Source organism: Lampetra fluviatilis, chromosome 26 (genome assembly GCF_964198595.1).
Source record: "Lampetra fluviatilis chromosome 26, kcLamFluv1.1, whole genome shotgun sequence".
NCBI lineage: Eukaryota > Metazoa > Chordata > Hyperoartia > Petromyzontiformes > Petromyzontidae > Lampetra > Lampetra fluviatilis.
In genome coordinates, this window is record NC_136300.1 from 11,718,975 (window position 1) to 11,733,642 (window position 14,668).

Genomic DNA, 14,668 nt, shown 5'->3' on the forward strand with positions numbered 1-14,668 from the left:
CGGATTGAGCATGGCGAGATGATGGTCATGTCAGGTGTGCCACGGTGTCGAGGAGGTGTTAACTACCTCGCCTGATATGCAGGAGGTCATGGGTTTGATCGCGACCCTTAAGTTTGTTGTATATTTGGAGTTTGCATCTCTCTCCCTCTCTCTCCGTGGTCGCGTGGATTTTTTTCTTCGGGTCCTCCGGTTTTCCCCTCCACACTTCGAATCAACATCACGCGTGTGGAGTATTTTGGTTTCAGCTATCAATGTGCACGTGACGATGATGAGCCACTTCATTGGTCTATCAGTCGTGGGCAGGTCGCTTCTGAAGAAGAGCCGTACAGCTCGGTGGACCTGCCCTGGTAAAACACAAACAGTCACGTTTAGTAACGAGAATGATACAAAGAAGCCACTTCATTGGCTATCAGTCGTGGCCATGTCGCTTCTGAAGAAGAGCCGTACAGCTCGGTGGACCTGCCCTGGTAAAACACAAACAGTCACGTTTAGTAACGAGAATGATACAAAGAAGCCACTTCATTGGCTATCAGTCGTGGCCATGTCGCTTCTGAAGAAGAGCCGTACAGCTCGGTGGACCTGCCCTGGTAAAACACAAACAGTCACGTTTAGTAACGAGAATGATACAAAGAAGCCACTTCATTGGCTATCAGTCGTGGCCATGTCGCTAATATTTGTGGCCAGGTCGCTTGTTCTCAAAAAGAGCTCAGTGGGCTTGACCTGGTAAAACACAAATAGTTACGTTTAGTAAAAAGAATAATGCAAATTGCACTTTATTTAACCGCCACCACTCGGGATATTTGGGTCCGTGTCGACGAACGCGGAGAACTCGGAGAAAAACTCCACCACAGGGGGGGGGGGTCATGGTCAAGCCGTTCCGTAAAGATGGATTCAAGAATCCGTTGTTGTCACTGATGGTTGACTTCGCAGCCCCGAGCCTACGACGCCTGGCATTAGCAGGCAGTCCCCCATGCAAGTGCTAAGCAGGGCCACGCCTGGTCAGCTTCCCAGATCCGACGAGATGGGGCACATCCCGAGTTATCTTGATCCCGTAAATTAAATTAAATATTACATACATTAAAACATGTATCGATTCAGCAATTATTTATCAATTGTCATATCTATTTCACAACCTTGTGTCAATATTTTAATTGACCATATTTCACTACGGTGGTCAATGTGAAATGGTTAGCCGTCACCGGATTCATAGAACGATTCGCTAACCACAGCGCCACCGCTCTCCCATACATCCGTCTGAATGGAGTACATTTCTGCCGCATAGTTAGAAGGGTGGGTGGAGGTGAGTAGAGTGAGATGAGAGGGGAGAGGTAGGAGAGTGTGTGGAGGTGAGTAGAGTGAGATGAGAGGGGAGAGGTAGGAGAGTGTGTGGAGGTGAGTAGAGTGAGATGAGAGGGGAGATGTAGGAGAGTGTGTGGAGGTGAGTAGAGTGAGATGAGAGGGGAGATGTAGGAGAGTGGGTGGAGGGGAGTAGAGTGAGATGAGAAGGGGAGAGTTAGGAGAGTGTGTGGAGGTGAGTAGAGTGAGATGAGAGGGGAGAGGCAGGAGATTACGTTGAATGGAGTAGAGTGAGATGAGAAGGGAGAGGTAGGAGAGTGCGTGGAGGGGAGTAGAGTGAGATGAGAAGGGAGAGGCAGGAGAGTGCGTGGAGGGGAGTAGAGTGAGATGAGAGGGGAGAGGTAGGAGAGTGCGTGAGGTGGAGTAGAGTGAGATGAGAGGGGAGAGGTAGGAGAGTGTGTGGAGGTGAGTAGAGTGAGATGAGAGGGGAGATGTAGGAGAGTGGGTGGAGGGGAGTAGAGTGAGATGAGAAGGGGAGAGTTAGGAGAGTGTGTGGAGGTGAGTAGAGTGAGATGAGAGGTAGGAGAGTGCGTGGAGGGGAGTAGAGTGAGATGAGAGGGGAGAGGTAGGAGAGTGCGTGGAGGGGAGTAGAGTGAGATGAGAGGGGAGATGTAGGAGAGTGGGTGGAGGGGAGTAGAGTGAGATGAGAAGGGGAGAGTTAGGAGAGTGTGTGGAGGTGAGTAGAGTGAGATGAGAGGGGAGAGGTAGGAGAGTGCGTGGAGGGGAGTAGAGTGAGATGAGAGGGGAGAGGCAGGAGAGTGTGTGGAGGTGGGTAGAGTGAGATGAGAGGGGAGAGGTAGGAGAGTGCGTGAGGTGGAGTAGAGTGAGATGAGAGGGGAGAGGTAGGAGAGTGCGTGGATGGGAGTAGAGTGAGATGAGAGGGGAGAGGTAGGAGAGTGCGTGGAGGGGAGTAGAGTGAGATGAGAAGGAAGAGGCAGGAGAGTGCGTGGAGGGGAGTAGAGTGAGTTGAGAGGGGAGATGTAGGAGAGTGGGTGGAGGGGAGTAGAGTGAGATGAGAAGGGGAGAGTTAGGAGAGTGTGTGGAGGTGAGTAGAGTGAGATGAGAGGGGAGAGGTAGGAGAGTGCGTGGAGGGGAGTAGAGTGATATGAGAGGGGAGAGGTAGAGTGGGTGGGAGTAGAGTGAGATGAGAAGGGGAGATGTAGAGGAGATGTGCGTGAGGGAGGTGAGATGTGAGTGTAGAGGGGAGTAGAGTAGTGAGATGAGAGAGGTGGGGAGTGATGGAGAGTGTGATGGAGGGGTGAGTAGGAGTGCGTGGATTGGATTAGAGTGAGATGAGAGGGGAGAGGTAGGAGAGTGCGTGGAGGGGAGTAGAGTGAGATGAGAGGGGAGAGGTAGGAGAGTGCGTGGATGGGAGTAGAGTGAGATGAGAGGGGAGAGATAGGAGAGTGCGTGGAGGGGAGTAGAGTGAGATGAGAGGGGTAGGAGAGTGCGTGGAGGGGAGTAGAGTGAGATGAGAGGGGAGAGTTAGGAGAGTGTGTGGAGGGGAGTGGAGTGAGATGAGAGGGGAGAGGTAGGAGAGTGCGTGGAGGGGAGTAGAGTGAGATGAGAGGTGAGAGGTAGGAGAGTGCGTGGAGGGGAGTGGAGTGAGATAAGAGGGGAGAGGTAGGAGAGTGCGTGGATGGGAGTAGAGTGAGATGAGAGGGGAGAGGTAGGAGAGTGCGTGGAGGGGAGTAGAGTGAGATGAGAGGGGTAGGAGAGTGCGTGGAGGTGAGTAGAGTGAGATGAGAGGGGAGAGGTGGGAGAGTGTGTGGAGGGGAGTGGAGTGAGATGAGAGGGGAGAGGTAGGAGAGTGCGTGGAGGGGAGTTGAGTGAGATGAGAGGTGAGAGGTAGGAGAGTGCGTGGAGGGGGGGGTTAGTAGGCAGGGACGAGTCCAGGGGCTGTCTCTGATCTTGTCGTTGGGCAATGTCTGCAGCCACTGCCGGAGCGCCTCCACGAATGAAGGAGCGAGTCTGAGCGAGAGCGCTGCGGCTTGTGCTGGGCAGGTCACTGGAGCCGACATCGTGAATGTGTCGAGAATTGAGGGTTCGGCTCGAGCGGCGTCACTCCCCAGTCGGCGGTCTTCCGCATCGAGTCGCCACACAGTTCGGAGGGGCCCCGCCAATCCTCCTCTTCTTCTGACACGAGGACGTCGCAATTGCGGCGCAGTTCTGAGGGCACTCGCTCTCCATCCCTCTCCCTCTCCACTGCTGGATGAGGCCTCCACGCGTATCCCTCGCGGACGCGCCGCGTGTCTGTGTCTGCCTCCATCCGCCGCACGCCTGCACGTGAACTGATCGCCGCCCCCATTCCCCAATCGCTCCGTGTCCGCTTCGCTCGCCCACTGTGATCATTGTCATCGTGATCGATATCGTGATTTGTCATCATGATTGTCATCTTGATTGTCATCGTGATCGATATCGTGATTTGTCATCGTGATTGTCATCGTGATTGTCATTGTGATTGTCATCGTGATTTGTCATCGTCGCTGCTGTTGGTCAGCTGTTGAAACGTCTTCAGTTCCATTCGCGCAATAAAATGGGAAGCATTGTGGATAATTGTGGCGCACGGAACACATTCACGGCCCCACTGTTTGCTGTTTACAAAGTGATGCTGAGATAACCAGCAACTTTGTCTCCCCGTGGCGCCATCACGGGAAGGGGAGTGAGGAAAGGAGAGTTCGAAGGGTAAGATGGTGAATGAGAGTACTTGCTCCGGCAGTACATCTACCAAGATTGGAACGATACAGAGAAGATTAGCATGGCCCCAGCGCAAGGAAGACACGGGAGCACGTGGGCCAGGAGAGGGAGGAGGAGGAAGTGGCTGCGTTGGGGCCTCAACACTGCTGCACGGAGCGGCGTCTGTTCTCACAGTGGGCGGGGAGAGGGGAGGGATTCAGAGTGGGCGTGGCCACGCAGATGCCACGTGGTTTACGGCAGGCTTGAGCTGCTTTGCTTACATGTGGATTCATCTTCTTGGTTCTTTCGGTAAAGTCGCTGTCTTTCCGACAGGTCTGTTTCTTCACCTGAAGACGGCTGCTTGTGTTGTGGCCGAAACGTCGTGAGAATTTTAATTTTATTATGTTTTATTTTTATTATTTTATTTTTTCCCTTCTACGTGACTTTACCGAAAGAACCAAGAAGATGAATCCATGCAGTCACGAAAGCTTTAAATCGAAAAATAGATGTGGATTGTGAATGATTATGGCTTTGACACCGCGTGTAATGAACTTTGTTCGTGAGTTTCATCCTGCCGGCAGGCGGGCAAACCGGACATTTTTTTAGTTCAAATCCCGCCATGGAAATAATTTAACCCATCATCCCTACAGGGGTCCATAAAACGAGTACCACTTTGTAGGAACTTTAAAACGATTTGTCCTGCCTGTAGTGTGACGAAAATAACTTCGCTGAGTATTTAATATCGTCATTGATATTTCGTTTTAATTTCCACCATTCATCATAGTGGGTGTATATAGATATACTGGACCGGCCATGGACACGTGCAATTTCCACCATTGACTCAGGGCTGTGAACTGGTACGAGCCTCGCTTCGTGCCAACTCACGTGCCCGTGCCGGGAGTTGGTTGATGCGTTTGTGGGCGGGGGGTGATGAGACCTGCCCCCTCTACCTGTCCCCCCTTGCTGCCCTCTTCCCCTACTCCCCCCTCTCTCTGCTCCCCCTTGCTCCCCCCCTTCTCCCTACTCCCCCCTCCACCCCTCTGCTCCCCCTTCTCTCTGCTCCCCCCTTTTCCCTCTCGCCCCACGCGGCACCAAGAGAACCCCCACCCCACTCCCCGGGTCGTGACGTGTGTGTAAGGGAGGGAGGCGGTGGCGCAATGGTTAGCGCACTGTGCTACGAACCTGAACACCAGGGTTCGATTCCCGCTCACGGCCAACACCAGTGACGATTACTGGAACCGGTACTGGGCCTCCCCTAGGTCGATACAGCCTGAAATGAGTACCTGGTGCGATGTGTAAACATCGCCAATGGGAAGACATAGGACGTGGTGTTGTCCACCCCCCCCCCCCCCTTCGTTCGCCGTGTCGGTCTTCATAAGTGCTGCTACTCGCTAACAGCACTTGCCCCAACAGTCTGTCGAGGCTACGCGGGGGCGGGGGGGGTCTGGCGTCTTTGTCTTTGTGAAAGCGGTGACAGGAATTCACCGCCGTGTGCCGCTAACGAGGGGACCCTCACGCCAGGAAGAGGAGCCCAATGATTAATCACCGCTTAAACGGGGGGTTAATCACCGAGGTGCGCTCAGCCAGGCATCCACTAACGCACGTGTACGCACGTGTGCGCGTGTGTGTGCGGGGGGGGGGGAGCGGTGGGGCGGTGGTTAGCGCACGGCGCTACGAAGCGGGCGCCCAGGCACGCCATCCACTACCACGCGCGCGTGATGAGTGTTATTGAGTGTCTGTGGCTCGTAGCACGAGCCCCAACAGTCTGTTGAGGCTATACGTGGAGGGAGTGTGCTGAGCGGTGGCGCAGTGGTGAAGTTACTGCGCTACGAACCCGGCGACTTGAGTTCGATTCCCAATAATCGTGCGTAAAATATCGACACTCAGGAGACGAAAGCGGCCGAGCGCGATGCCGGCCACCCACCCCTTCGTGCGCCGTGTTGTCCTTCATAGGCGCTGCCTAACAGCACTTGCCCCCACGTTGTGTTAGGGCTATACGAGAGAGATTTGTCTTTGTGTGAGCGTGCGGCGTGGGGTAGTTAGCGCACTACGCTAAGAACCTGGCCAACTTGTCGAGTTCGATTCCCGTTCACAATCACCAATACACACATACACACCGATTTATACCGACACGGACACACAGACAGCGTGATGTACTCCCCACACTACACCCTACACACACCACGTGATGTACTCCCCACCCTACACCCTACACACACCACGTGATGTACTCCCCACCCTACACACTACACACACCACGTGATGTACTTCCCACCCTACACACACACACAGCACGTGATGTACTCCCCACCCTACACACTACACACACACCACGTGATGTACTCCCCACCCTACACACTACACACACACACCACGTGATGTACTCCCCACCCTACACACTACACACACCACGTGATGTACTCCCCACCCTACACACTACACACACCACGTGATGTACTCCCCACCCTACACACACACGCACCACGTGATGTACTCCCCACCCTACACACACTACACACACCACGTGATGTACTCCCCACCCTACACACTACACACACCACGTGATGTACTCCCCACCCTACACACTACACACACCACGTGATGTACTCCCCACCCTACACACTACACACACACACCACGTGATGTACTCCCCACCCTACACACTACACACACCACGTGATGTACTCCCCACCCTACACACTACACACACACCACGTGATGTACTCCCCACCCTACACACTACACACACACACACCACGTGATGTACTCACCACCCTACACACTACACACACACACCACGTGATGTACTCCCCACCCTACACACTACACACACCACGTGATGTACTCCCCACCCTACTCACTACACACACACCACGTGATGTACTCACCACCCTACACACTACACACACACACCACGTGATGTACTCCCCACCCTACACACTACACACACCACGTGATGTACTCCCCACCCTACACACTACACACACCACGTGATGTACTCCCCACCCTACACACTACACACACCACGTGATGTACTCCCCACCCTACACACTACACACACACACACCACGTGATGTACTCACCACCCTACACACTACACACACACACCACGTGATGTACTCCCCACCCTACACACTACACACACCACGTGATGTACTCCCCACCCTACTCACTACACACACACCACGTGATGTACTCCCCACCCTACACACTACACACACACACACCACGTGATGTACTCACCACCCTACACACTACACACACACACCACGTGATGTACTCCCCACCCTACACACTACACACACCACGTGATGTACTCCCCACCCTACACACTACACACACCACGTGATGTACTCCCCACCCTACACACACACACACCACGTGATGTACTCCCCACCCTACACACACACACACACACCACGTGATGTACTCCCCACCCTACACACACACACACACACCACGTGATGTACTCCCCACCCTACACACTACACACACACACCACGTGATGTACTCCCCACCCTACACACTACACCCTACACACACCACGTGATGTACTCCCCACCCTACACACACCACGTGATGTACTCCCCACCCTACACCCTACACACACCACGTGATGTACTCTACACCCTACACCCTAGACACACACACATCACGTGATGCACTCCCCACCCTACACACACACACACACCACGTGATGTACTCCCCACCCTACACACACACACACCACGTGATGTACTTTCCACCCTACACCCTACACACACACACAGCACGTGATGCACTCCCCACCCTACACCCTACACACACACATCACGTGATGCACTCCCCACCCTACACACACACACACACCACGTGATGTACTCCCCACCCTACACCCTACACACACACACATCACGTGATGCACTCCCCACCCTACACCCTACACACACACACACATCACGTGATGCACTCCCCACCCTACACACACACACACATCACGTGATGCACTCCCCACCCTACACACACACACACACCACGTGATGTACTCCCCACCCTACACCCTACACACACACAGCACGTGATGCACTCCCCACCCTACACCCTACACACACCACGTGATGTACTCCCCACCCTACACCCTACACACACACACACCACGTGATGTACTCCCCACCCTACACCCTACACACACACACACACCACGTGATGTACTCCCCACCCTACACACTACACACACCACGTGATGTACTCCCCACACTACACACACACACACCACGTGATGCACTCCCCACCCTACACACTACACACACACACACACCACGTGATGTACTCTACACTCTCCACTCGCCATTAGCCCGGCTAATGGGCTGTGGCGGCCCAACCTGTCGCTCCTCCACTTGGGGGGGTGGGGGCCGCTGATGGGGGTGGGGGGCGGGGTTCTAGTGAGGGAGGGGGGCGGGGCTGTGTCCCACCCTTTCCTCCGTCCCCCGCCCTGAACTTGTGACCGACCCTGATGATTTTTTTTTAAATCCTTTAGATTAAGTTCGCTTGCTTGCTTACGACCGTGCACATCTTTCGGTCGTTTTTTAACCCACTTCCCGTGATCCAATCGAGCTGACATTTTCCACACAGACTCGTTGTGCGTGACAATACATTTTCGTGAAAATTTTTTTCCAAAATTTTACGCTGGTTAGGGAAACTTTTTTAAAATATTTAATTACCAATTGCTTAACGCTGGCAGACAATCATCTGACCCATAGGTGGCAGCCATCTCAAGCCAGAGGACGAGAGGACTCTAGCCGCCACGCATATAAAGGATTTAGAGTGAAAAACTTTGTTTTTACGGGTTAATTTTTCTCGTTCGTGACCCCCCCCAATCCCCCCCCAGCGTCCCCCACTCCTCCCCTCGAAGGCAAAAGCTCCTCCCGGATAGCCTCAACAGACTGTTGGGGCAAGTGCTGCGAGCGACGGGGGTTTATTTAAATGAGCGTGTGGGGGGACGGGGGGGAGTGTAGCGGTTTAGCTGCACTGCGCTGCGACCCATCCAACCGTTCAGGGGGCCGTCCATAAATGACGTCACAGCGATTTTGGACGATTTTTGACCCCCCCCCCATCGTCACACGGCGTCACAAAAAGTCAGACCCCCCTCAAATATGACGTCACAAAGTTCTGCCCCCCCCTCAAAAAATATAAACCATGCTTCAAATCGCTTTACACTATTGTCATTGTAGTTACACTATTGTCATTGTAGTGCGTATTTAATGTGCCGCTTCACTCTGATGTTTGTGGAGAAAACATTTCTTTAAACGTCTATTGAATTAAGTAGAACGTGTTGTCTATGTTTATTTAAAGATGCGCATTTTGATGTGACGTCACATTTTCAACCCCCACCCCCCTTGTCACACATCGTCACTAATGTCTGACCCCCCCCTAGGTGCGTGACGTCATTTATGGACGGCCCCCAGGGCCAACACCAGTGACGATTGTCGCTGCACCGGTCCCGCGCCTCCCTTAGGACCGACTGGCACAGTGTGTGGAGTAATCATCGCCATGGGGAGACAAAGGCGGCCGGGCGTGGTGCTGGCCACCCACCCCCAACCCCCTCGCGCTCCCTGCCGGCCTTTGATAGGTGCTGCTGCTCGCGAACAGCACTTGCCCTCAGATTATTTTGAGGCTACACGGGGGGGGGGCTTTGTCTCTGCCCCCTCTGGCCCACAGCCAGTCCGGGACGCCTTCTCTACAAACTATTTAAACAGTTTTTAGATTTTACCAGACCACGGAGATAAAGATAGCAATTTTTTTCAAACTCAAGTTCACGTTCATGTATTAGGTATAGCCCTGTGAGTCATTCGGCTCTTGAATCGGGTGCAACCGCAACAAGCAAAAAATAAACACATGAACAAGAAAACATCTTAAAGTGACTATGCGACTATGTGCAAACAGAAAATCCAAGAAAAGACAGCAAAATATTGCAGAAAAAGCATCGTACACTCGACCTGGCTATCACTAAAATTATAGCTCAACGAAGTTAGTGGCTTATCGTGTGGAAATTATATCAGCAGCCGAATACAACTCTCAACGCGGGGTGTTGTTCCCGAATGCGGAGGAAGAAAACCGGAGGACCCGGAGAAGAATTCCACGCGACCAGACAGAGGGGGGGGGGGGAGACACGCACACTCCAACTATACAGCAGCATCAGGCGTCAGGGTCGGCATGGAACCCACGACCTCCTGTAGACCAGGCGAGGTAGTTAACATCTCCTAGCCACCGTGATAATGATGAAAGAGAGACACGCACACTCCAAATATACAGCAGCATCAGGCGTCAGGGTCGGCATGGAACCCACGACCTCCTGTAGACCAGGCGAGGTAGTTAACATCTCCTAGCCACCGTGATAATGATGAAAGAGAGACACGCACACTCCAAATATACAGCAGCAGCAGGCGTCAGGGTCGGCATGGAACCCACGACCTGCTGCAGACCAGGCGAGGTAGTTGACATCTCCTAGCCACCGTGATAATGATGAAAGAGAGACACGCACACTCCAAATATACAGCAGCAGCAGGCGTCAGGGTCGGCATGGAACCCACGACCTGCTGCAGACCAGGCGAGGTAGTTGACATCTCCTAGCCACCGTGATAATGATGAAAGAGAGACACGCACACTCCAAATATACAGCAGCATCAGGCGTCAGGGTCGGCATGGAACCCACGACCTCCTGTAGACCAGGCGAGGTAGTTGACATCTCCTAGCCACCGAGGCGCCCCTTTCACCTCGAGTTCCACTGCGACTCGAGTCGGAGTGGAGCTCGGCACCGAGCTGGGCTGCTGCTGCTGCTCGCCGGTTCGATCTCCCGGCACGGCAGTGATGAAACAATCGGCGGGTTCATTAAATGCTCCCTTCGCCCCCTCTCCCCCCCTCTCCCCCCCTCTCCCCCCCTCTCCCCCCCTCTCCCCACCTCTCCCCCCCTCTCCCCCCCTCTCCCCCCCTCTCCCCCCCTCTCCCCACCTCTCCCCCCCTCTCCCCCCTCTCGCCCCTCTCCCCACTCTCCCCCCTCTCCCCCCCTCTCGCCCCCCTCTCCCCCCCTCTCGCCCCCTCTCGCCCCCCTCTCCCCCCCTCTCGCCCCCTCTCGCCCCCTCTCGCCCCCTCTCGCCCCCTCTCCCACCTCTCCCCACCCTCTCGCCCCCTCTCGCCCCCTCTCGCCCCCTCTCGCCCACCTCTCGCCCCCCTCTCCCCCCCCTCTCGCCCCCCTCTCCTCCCCTCTCGCCCCTCTCGCCCCCCTCTCCCCCCCTCTCCCCCCCTCTCCCCACCTCTCTCTCTGCGTCCCGCATCATACCGAAATCGAACTAACTGCAGCGCAGTGAGTTCGTTTGTCGGTGAGGACGTCAGCGGTGGGCAACCTGCGGCTCTGTAAGGACCGCCGCTTCGTGTCCTCGTTAATCAACAACCGCCACCGTCTCGTGTTGACCACGGTGCGTTGCGGCTCGTGGATTGTGGAGGTTGCCGTGTGGTGCGGCACTAGCACCTCGCTCGAGAGGGGAGACGGCGTTCATGGAGGGACAGGCCACAGGTGACCCCTCCCGAGATGTTTGTGTTTATCGGGAGCTCGCAAGCGCCTCGTGGAGGCGTCTTCCGACACAGCAGCAGCGGCAGGAGCGAGGCATTGGACGGGGGGCGGTGGCGAGATGTTAACTACCTCGCCTGGTGCGCAGGAGGTCGTGGGTTTTATCCCGACCCTGACGCCTGCTGCTGTATATTTGGAGTTTGCGTGTCTCTCTCTCTCTCTCCGTGGTCGCGTGGATTTTTCTCCGGGTCGTCGGTTTTTTTCCCTCCACATTTAGAAACGTGAGTTTAGAGTATTTGGCTGCTGTAGATTTCCACAGTGATAAGCCACTTCGTCGAGCTGTCGTCTGTGGCCAGGTCGCTTCTGAGAAAGAGCCAAATAGCTCAGTGGGCCTTACCTGGTAAAATAAACAAATACATTGATGGTATTGCAGGGGTCAGCGCCTTTGGGTCGTAGCGAAAGAGTGCGAGGGTCTGTGGGCGAATCACCGCCACGCGTGACTAAAATACATCTTCCTCCGCGACTTTCTCCCTTCCCCCTCCTCCGAGTGTTTTCCGCACACACACACAAACACACGCACACAAACACACACACACAAACACACACACACAAACACACACACACTAAACACACACACACAAACACACACACAGAAACACACACACACAAACACACACACACAAACACACACACAAACACACACACAAACACACACACACAAACACACACACACACAAACACACACACTCACGCACTTTTTTTAATTAAGTGATTTTAAACACGGAGGCGCGCGCGTGATATTAGGAACGCGGCTTTACATAATTCATGCCGGGGAGTCGCGAGGGAAGGCAGCGGATGGGGGGAGACGGAGAGGAGAGGGGGAGGAGGGAGGGAGGTGGGGAGCGAGAGGGAGGGAGGGAGGGAGAGCGGCAATGAGAGTGTTGGGAGGTGGTCAGAGAGGAAAGTGGGGAGGGAGCAAAATAAGTGAGGGAGGGAAGGAGTGGGAGGAAGAGCGAGAGAAGAGAGGAGTGGGAAGAGAGGGAGGGAGTGCGGCAATGAGAGTGTTGGAAGTGGGAAGGGAGTAAAGTGGGCAGACGGGGAGGGGGGAGAGAGGGTGGGGGAAGGAGGGCTGGAGGGAGGTAGCAAGGGAGTGGAGGAGGGAGGAGATTCGGAGATGGAGGGAAGTGGGGGAGAAAGGCAGCGCAGAGGTAGGGAGTGTGGGCATCTTCCGCGCTCTGGTCGGAGCCCCCAGGGTGTGTGGGCTGGAGTTCCGCCATGCGCGGCTGACCCACGCCGTGCCGGCCTTCAAGGAGCAGTGGGCGATGGAGGAGGCCGTGTGCTCGGTGGCAGATGACGGGGAGCTCTGCGTGCTGATATGAGCTACCCGTCGGAGGTCGTACGACTGCGAGAAGGGGCTGCGTGCAGAACGAGAGAGAGCGAGAGAGCGAGAGGTGGGGGTTTACATGAAGCAAAGTAAACAAAAAATTACGAAATGATGAACGAAGCAAAGTGCCGACTACACCGAGCATCTTCTTGTTTCCACTGATCGTAAAACAAAAGGAGAGGGTAGAGAGAAGGACGGGAATAGATGGAGGGGGGAGACGGAGTGCGAGGAAGGAGGGAGGGGTATGGAGCTGCAGAGAGGGGGGAGACTCTCCGTGTGGTTGTTGTGAGAGAAAGGGTCGGGAGACGGTGGGAGGGAGGGGGGTGACGTGTTGGGTGGAGGGGGTGTGGAGATGATGGGTGAGGGGGAGAGGTGTTTTTGATCTCGCACCGTCTCACCTGTGGGAATTCGCGTTTATTTACAGCGAAATTAACTCGGAAACGGGGTGAGGTGGGGGTGGGGACGCGAAATGCAGCAAGCTAATGCATTACCGGGGGGCACCGCCCCCCCCCGCCGCCGTGTCACGCACTCACTCACCTATCCACTCAACCACTCATCTAGCCACTCACCCACTTATTCACTCACCCACCCACTAATTCACTCACCCACTCATTCACTCACCCACTCATTCACTCACCCACCCACTCATTCACTCACCCACTCACTCATTCACTCACCCACTCACTCATTCACTCACCCACCCACTCATTCGCTCACCCACTCACTCATTCACTCACCCACCCACTCATTCACTCACCCACCCACTCATTCACTCACCCACCCACTCACTCACCTATCCACTCACCCACTCATCTAGCCACTCACCCACTCATTCATTCATTCACACGCTCACTCACTTTACACACCCAATCATTTATTCGCTCACTCATTCATCCACTCACTTATGCCGAACTAAAATGACTAAACTAAACTTTTAATTTTACGAGGTAAAGCATACTGAGCTCTACAGCTCTGTTTCACAAGCGACCTGGCCACAAAAGATAGCCCAACGAAGTGAGTAATCACGTGGAGATGTTTAGCAGCCAAACAATCTAGACGCGTGTTTCTGAATGTGGAGAGAAACCCCGGAGGACCCGGAGACCACGGGGAGAGAGAGACACGCAAACTCAAAATATACAACAGCAGGCGTCAGGGGCGGGGTCTAACCCACGAGCTCCTGCGTACCTGGCGAGGGAGTTAACATCTCCTAGCCACCGCGCAGCGTCGACTCAGCCACTCACTCACTAACTCACTCACCCACTCACCCACTCACCCACTCACCCACTCACTCACTAACTCACTCAACCACTCGCTCACTAACTCACTCACTCACTAACTCACTCACCCACTCACTCACTAACTCACTCATCCACTAACTCACTCACCCACTAACTCACTCACCCACTCACTCACTAACTCACTCACCCACTAACTCACTCACCCACTAACTCACTCACCCACTCACCCACTCACTCACTCACCCACTCACTCACTAACTCACTCATCCACTAACTCACTCACCCACTCACTCACCCACTAACTCACTCACCCACTCACTCACTAACTCACTCACCCACTCACCCACTCACTCACTCACCCACTCACTCACTAACTCACTCATCCACTAACTCACTCACCCACTCACTCACCCACTAACTCACTAACCCACTAACTCACTCATCCACTAACTCACTCAGCCACTAACTCAC

General features: G+C 54.6%; 1 pseudogene; it reads left to right on the top strand.

Moving 5' to 3' along the window:
• Window positions 1-4,059: 4,059 nt before the first annotated feature.
• LOC144942220 (U6 spliceosomal RNA) lies at window positions 4,060-4,139 on the top strand (annotated as a pseudogene).
• Window positions 4,140-14,668: the final 10,529 nt, after the last annotated feature.